Raw genomic sequence first — 7,785 nt, forward strand, 5'->3', positions numbered from 1 at the left:
ACTAGTTAAATTGTTAATTATTCAAAACTAGTTAGCAAGCTTAGAACTTAAGGCGATTCACCGGTTTTCTGGTGTCCGCCAACACTTGTAATAGTATGCCGCAAAAGCCCTACTTTTACCTCAAAAAGTATATTTCTGAAAAATTTTGAAAGTGTTCGCTGAAACACCCGGTATCTCTCTCTCTTTCTTTGTTTCCCCTCCCCCTTTATACAACCAGCAGAGCAGAATCCGGAAGCAGCTGCGTCATGGAGCGTTTCACTGTTCGCTACTATGTAGACAAAAAGCCGTAAATGAGACTTTACAGCACCCTCAGTCGGTGCCCCTTCCCACTTTACAGCGGTCCAAGTTTATGTCCTGATCGTAATCGGAAGAAGAGGCCCTCTGCCGCACGCGACAGCGGGGAACTACACGATCGCTTTTTCTGGCAGAAAATGAGTCGATATGTGCGGCACTTTTCCAAGTCACGCGCGTTGCACGCGAAAGGGGTAGAAGTACCTCGCGTCCCCGCACTAAATTCCGCGCGCTGCAACTCCCGCTCTCGCCAGTTCACGAGCTTATCGAGAGTATGTACTTGGTTTCTCTGAGCTTATACGACCTGAGGTTTCGCTTCGCTGCCGATCACGACTGGTCCGTTCGGCACACGGCGGCAGCTCTTTGCGGTGGAGGCGCTGCCGTTAATAGCGCGCACGCAAAGTTGTTATCGCGAACGCGGAGACCTTGGCGTTAATTCGATCATTTTCGCGGACGGCTGAGGCAACTCCCTCGCCGGATGCGGCCCCTCGGTAACAAAGCCGGTGACGAGGCTTCGGGGAGACTGCTTGTTGTCCGGTATTCGCCAAGCGTACGGCAGGATCCTTTGTGTTTTTTTAAATTTTTGTTTACGGTGTGAGCAACTTTCTTAACGCACTACCTTTACTCTGCTTTTATGCACTTCAATATGTAATTGGTATTGGGGGGAAAGGAAATGGCGCAGTATATGTCTCATATATCGTTGGACACCTGAACCGCGCCGTAAGGGAAGGGATAAAGGAGGGAGTGAAAGAAGAAATAGGTGCCGTAGTGTAGGGCTCCGGAATAATTTCGACCACCTGGGGATCTTTAACGTGCACTGACATCGCACAGCACACGGGCGGCTTAGCGTTTTTCCTCCACAAAAACGCAGCCGCCGCGGTCGGGTTCGAACCCGGGAACTCCGGATCAGTAGTCGAGCGCCCTAACCACTGAGCCACCGCGTCGGGGCGTACTTCAAACCCTGTTTCTGATTTTCAGCGACAGCTGCTCTTCTAGCCAGACTCGTTTCTTTATTTGTTTTTTTTTGTTAACGTGAGCTTTTTGTTTGTGCGCTCCGGCGAAGAAAGTGAGATCTGTTTCGCTTATAATTTCCGAACATTTCAGCACCCGTATCGACAAGAATTTCGCGGTGAAGTAATTTGTGCGAAACAGTTTGCATGACTGCTAAGGTGGCTTCACCGCATGGAGGAGATTCATGCATCGCGGTGAAGCACGATAGCTTGTTGTCAGTGGCTATTTATCGATAAAAAATAACAATGGACGGAAAAGATTTTGCTAGCCGCGGCATCTGCCATCGAAACCTGAAGCACCTGAGCTGCGGCTAGTGGCAATAAAAGGACAGAGAGAGGGAAAGAAAGGGAGGAACGATAGGAAGAAAGGATAGGGGTAGGGCGGCACTTTGCGCTATGTCGAAATACAGAATATGGAAAAACATGTGGGGTGCTGCATCGCGCATGGTTGCCGGACAGTATAGCTTTATAGTGAAAATTCCGGTGCAGCGTTTGTGTGCCTGGGCCATGGCTGGTGTGTTTTTGAATAGGCAGTACTCACAGACGAACCTGCCGTTGCTTTATAAGGTTGTAGTGCTTTGCAAAACTACCGGAAGCCGAGAGCCTAACCCTGTGGAGAACCTGTTTCCCCCCTCCGTTTCGATGCGGCCCATCTTCATCGTCGGCCGTCGGGACGGACAGCCCCCGGCTGGGCGAGGAGGGAAGTCTCCCTCATGGGGGAAAGGGAACGGCGACGGGAGCGCCACCTCGTAGGTTACGCGGAATTCTGCGGAACCGGAGAGAACCCTTCGGGATCCGGCCAGCGTGGTGAGCGGTTGGAGCCGCACGCTCCCGTCACCTTCCGCGGCAGGCGCACGGGGATCCGTTGTGCCTTGCCGCTGGACTTCTGGTTCCAGGCAACGAAACGAGCGCAGCAAACGCGCGCTCTGGTCGCCTTCCCCGGCAAATGCTAGGGAATGGCTTTGCCCCAAGAATGCAGCGCGCACGGGAGAACCCGGCCGCCATTATCGGCGCATACAAACGTTCGCCGCCGATACCTCCGAAGTCGCGCCCCTGCCCCAGCCGGTAAGTCGGAAGTCCTTCTTACGTAGCCTTCTATTTCCGAGGAATGCCTCGTTGATGTTTTGTAGCTAGCTGGCCCACTCTGTGTATTAATTGCAAGTGTAATAAATAGCATATGAGTGTTAACGCTGTGTCGTCCCTTCCCTTTGTCCCTCGAGCACGAACCCCATCCGCGGTTAGCGAGCGGGAACGCTGCATCCGCGGAGTGGGAGTGCGGGCGGGGCGAAAGGCTTTGTCCCCCCATATTTCCACAATGGCGTCCCAACGTGTGGCAAGCTCTTGGGACGAGGGACGGCAGTCAGTTCGGTTCGTGGAATGCCCGCCCGGATTTGGAACAGCGTTAGGCCTGAACCGAATTCGGAGTTGCTAACAAGGCGAAGATGCTTTCTTGACAGCGAGATGAGCGTAATAGCAGCATGGGAGGATTGCCGTGCATGCTAAGCTTTTGATGAGCACTTCATCGGTACACCTGTGGAAGGTGAACCTACGAGGTCCGCTCATGGAGAGCGAGACCGAGACGTCCACGGAGAACAGCAAGCCAGAAGCGAGTGAATGCGGAAGCCTGGAGGGTGGCCCGATTTTTCTTGTACATAGTTGTAAATATTCTCTGTTCTGTCTCTTTGGCTCTGGGAGCCGGGTGCCGTAGTCAGCTGTTTTGGAATGCAGTCGTGATTACAGGAAAAGCACCGGGGCGCTGCGACACCGCGGGAAGCGGTAGGCGCCGTTCGCGTTAGGGTCACCTTGGCAGAAACTTATCTCCTCGTGGCGTTGTGTTCTAGCTATTGTCCTTGGCCCTTTGTTGGCACCCGGAAGTGTAAGAGCGAGTAGGCCTAAGGCTCTTCGGGAGCTGCCTGTCGCTTTTGGGAGGACATAGTCGTACCGTGGCACAAGCACGCGCAAACGGGCTTGCTTGTTGTATATTTAACCTCGCTAGAGCCGAGAGGCCTCGCTCAACTACAGAAAGCTGACTTTGTTCGAACGAACTTACTTTTTTGGGCTGCGAAGCGAATTTATAATTTCGCGGAACCAGAGACGCTAACGCAGCTCAAGTGAGCTTAACATCACCATGCCGGAAAGCGAACCGCGAATGTGCTTCGTCTGAAGAGAGCCAGCTACGTTCAAATGAACCGAGCGTTTGGGCGGTGCCGGATAGGATTGTTTGGCACTTGCATTACTCCGCATTTTACCAAATGGTGAGTTTACGCGGTCTCCATTGTTTTTGCTGCAAACTTTTGGAGATCCTAGGAGCGATATGCAGAGTTGAAGAGAAGCTGCCCCGGCCTGCTGTCCATTGTATGGGTCTCTGCCTGCTGCCTTGCGGCCATGAGTCATCGAGCTGCAGAGTCTCCGGCGAGCAGTTTGCAACGGCTACGAGAGGGGGGGCCAGCCCCTCTACCTTCCAACAAAGGACGGGTGCCCGGTGACCTTGCTGCTCATCGGATGACCCCGGCACCCCGCCTGTACGAGCTGTCTTGCAGTCATCATCGCAACGCTCGTGGCCCCTTCGTCGATGGCATCCATGGATGGGTTCAACCATAGGCCGATATTTAAGGAGGGAGGGATGTGGAGAACCTGTTTCCCCCCTCCGTTTCGATGCGGCCCATCTTCATCGTCGGCCGTCGGGACGGACAGCCCCCGGCTGGGCGAGGAGGGAAGTCTCCCTCATGGGGGAAAGGGAACGGCGACGGGAGCGCCACCTCGTAGGTTACGCGGAATTCTGCGGAACCGGAGAGAACCCTTCGGGATCCGGCCAGCGTGGTGAGCGGTTGGAGCCGCACGCTCTCGTCACCTTCCGCGGCAGGCGCACGGGGATCCGTTGTGCCTTGCCGCTGGACTTCTGGTTCCAGGCAACGAAACGAGCGCAGCAAACGCGCGCTCTGGTCGCCTTCCCCGGCAAATGCTAGGGAATGGCTTTGCCCCAAGAATGCAGCGCGCACGGGAGAACCCGGCCGCCATTATCGGCGCATACAAACGTTCGCCGCCGATACCTCCGAAGTCGCGCCCCTGCCCCAGCCGGTAAGTCGGAAGTCCTTCTTACGTAGCCTTCTATTTCCGAGGAATGCCTCGTTGATGTTTTGTAGCTAGCTGGCCCACTCTGTGTATTAATTGCAAGTGTAATAAATAGCATATGAGTGTTAACGCTGTGTCGTCCCTTCCCTTTGTCCCTCGAGCACGAACCCCATCCGCGGTTAGCGAGCGGGAACGCTGCATCCGCGGAGTGGGAGTGCGGGCGGGGCGAAAGGCTTTGTCCCCCCATATTTCCACAACCCTGAGCTCAAAAATCAACATTCTCTGTATTCCAGCTGTCGTAAAATTGATGAACCCCGCAAATTGGCTCCTTTCTCCTCGCGGGTGGAGGCGCTGATGGCGGTAGGCTTTACTTTTCTATGCTGTATTTTTTTGTTTTCATCTCGAAACATTTTTAACGACTGCAGTGGGCATTAACAATTGAAATTTGGCAGCGCGCGAGACATTGGGTAGGTTACTTTATTCTTTTAAGAATCAGTTTTCGGAGTCCGGGCTCGAACGAAACAAGCAGGTGACCAGAGTGATTGGCTACAGCCATGCAGTATCTAGCCATTTCATGTGAGCTTGCACTGGCTCTTAAAGGATTGGCCGTGCTGTTTTATGCATTCCAAGAAGTCAGCGGAAATCCAGCTCTCGTGGCCATACAGTATAGTATATATTTTTATACGTGGCCTCGTCGACCTGGCAACAACGACTGATATAACACAAACAACTAGTTCGCAGTGAATAACCACATTGTTTGTTTGTTTTTCGCTTCTGCGTCTCTCTATATAAGGCATTGAGTAAATTGTGCGTCTCGTGGATGAATAGTTCGAAAAAGACAAACCATGCTTCTTGTTCATGCTTGGCAGGTAATCGATGACTGCATATGGTAATCAATTGTTCTCTTTCATATTGCTTCGACATGTACTACCTGACATAGTCGTCTAGACCACGTGCCGTAGGGATACTTGAGAGGTAAAAAAAAAAATCAACAGGCCACACTATCCGCCCTCCCCCAGAGGAAAAGAATGACAGCGCTATAGCTTACAACACGCTTACATGACAACGCCCACTGTTCGGCCCATTTTGTTAACGGTTATTTTTCGCGGCTACTAGACGACATATGCGACGACGGCGATGTGGTCAGCTTAGTATGTCGGCAGGTAGCCTCTGCAGTGGATGGAGTAAATCTCACCATCATCTAGCGCGAGGCCCGAAAAGGGCTCTGGGCGCAGCACCTGTATAGCGCTGAAGCTCCGTGGGCACCCCAGGAGTGAGAAATTTAAGGAAGGAGGTGGGGAATGAAACTTGCCTTTAGTGCATAACTGCTTTCAGGCACTACTGTGGAAGCACTATACACTCTAAACACGAATACGCATATATTGGAGTAAAGAAGGGAGTAACCTAGTCTTCTAGCGCACTCCCTTTTATACGCTAGAGGACAAGTTACTCCCTTTGTATTCCTTTCTGTTCAGAGTGTAGAATATTCCCTTACAAAAATTTATTTAGACAGTCTATAGATTGTCGATAGACTTCTGTCTATAAAGTCTATAGGCTGTCTATAGACCAATCCAAGAGAATAGTCCATAGGCAATACAAATCCGATAGACAGTCTATAGACAATCTATAGATTTATGGCCGCGCACTTTTAGTAGACTTTTCTCAATGAACGGTCTATAGGCTAAGAATAGACAGAAAGAAATATCTATAGGAAGACGATAGAGTCTATAAGGAGTCTATAGACTGTCCATAGACCATTTTTATAAGGGTTACCCGACTTGCAGAGACATGCGCAAACTTTGTGCCTTGGTGCGGACACTTCGGCGTTGCCTTTCATTAGCTCCAGTGTGAGGAAAGAAGTCCTGCGCCTTCCACTCCATGAATATGGATGAGGTCGTTAGCTGAGCATGATTAATTTTTGGTCTATTTACACCCGTGGCAGTGCAGCCCGCGCGCTGATTCGCGAGGCGGATTTGATTCGCAAAGGCGGCCAGTGCCTAACGCGAATTCTTGGCGTACAGCTGGCGCGTGCTAATGGAGAAGCATATTTAGCCCGCATAGTGGAAGTCACTGCTATTAAGACCTGAACCAAACGACGCCCAAGCTGCGCAATTAGTGTCATTGTAGTAATTGCTCGTTATAATCTGTCCGTGCAAAATTTTGTGCTGGGAACCCCGGCCGTGCATAATTTTGTGGGAGCGGTATACTTGTTACGATGGTGTACTAATTACCGGCGAATTGGATAATCTCAGCTATATGCCGCCTTGTCAGCTGCTTGCAGTGAGAATAACAACTTCATCTGCAGTTCATGTCGGCTGGAGAAGCTTCTAGTGCGTAGTTTCGTTTGTATGATGTCGAAAAAAAATAAATAATTGCACGTACAGATTCAAAACGCCGAGCGCGACAGCTGCAGAAATGCATTCCGATCGATTGCCCTAGCAAACAACGTGCTTAATTGAGGCTATTTCTTTTTTATCAATTTGCTGTATCTTCCTCTTCGGCCCTCCGCGGTGGCTCTGTGGCTATGGCATTTGGTTATTGGTAAAGCTAGGTTGCGGGATCGAATCATGGCTGCGGAGGCTGCATTTCGATGGAGGAGAAATGGAAAAACGCAGAGCCCTCGGTGCTCTAAATTAATCTCAAGCTCTCGAGTCTCCACTATGGTGTCTCCCATAGCCCCTGTGCCAGCATTGAAACGCTAAAGCCCTCATGTACATACCGTAGTGTACCGTACCCTACCGTAGCCTTACCGCACCGCACCTTATACCGTGCCGTACTTCTTCCTCCTATTCCAAGCTCATCTGGACTCAGCATGGGTAGCCTGTCCACCTGGTTACGCGTCCATCCATTAGTGATACCTGGCAGTCTTTGCACGCAGCTTACGCCTTTAATGGCGCGTAACTGCTTATGGTTTCCCAGATGACTCGAAAGGAGGGCACAATAGTTCCAGCGAAGTGTGAATGTAAAATTTTCCGCGCGAAAATCTTCCGTGCATGCTGTATATCATCACTTGCGGTAAGGAGTCAACGCTTAGCTGTGACGCAGGGCCAATTAAGTGCGGGGCGGTACTTTTGCTGCTACTGAATACCTCTCCAGCTAAACAAACAACTCTCGCAGGAAAGCCAACGCACTGAGAATTGAAAATGTTCAAAAGCGGTTGTTGGGGAAAGGAAATGGCGCAGTATCTGTCTCATATATCGGTGGACACCTGAACCGCGTCGTAACGGAAGGGATAAAGGAGAGAAGAAAGGGGGAAAGAGGTGCCGTAGGGGAGGGCTCCTAAATGGTTTCGACCACCTGGGGATCTTTAACGTGCACTGACATCGCACAGCACACGGGCGCCTTAGCGTTTTACCTCCATAAAAACGCAGCCGCCGCGGTTGGGTTCGAACCCGGGTACTCCGGATCAGTA

The sequence above is a fragment of the Amblyomma americanum genome, chromosome 6 (genome assembly GCF_052857255.1).
Source record: "Amblyomma americanum isolate KBUSLIRL-KWMA chromosome 6, ASM5285725v1, whole genome shotgun sequence".
Classification (NCBI taxonomy): Eukaryota; Metazoa; Arthropoda; class Arachnida; order Ixodida; family Ixodidae; genus Amblyomma; species Amblyomma americanum.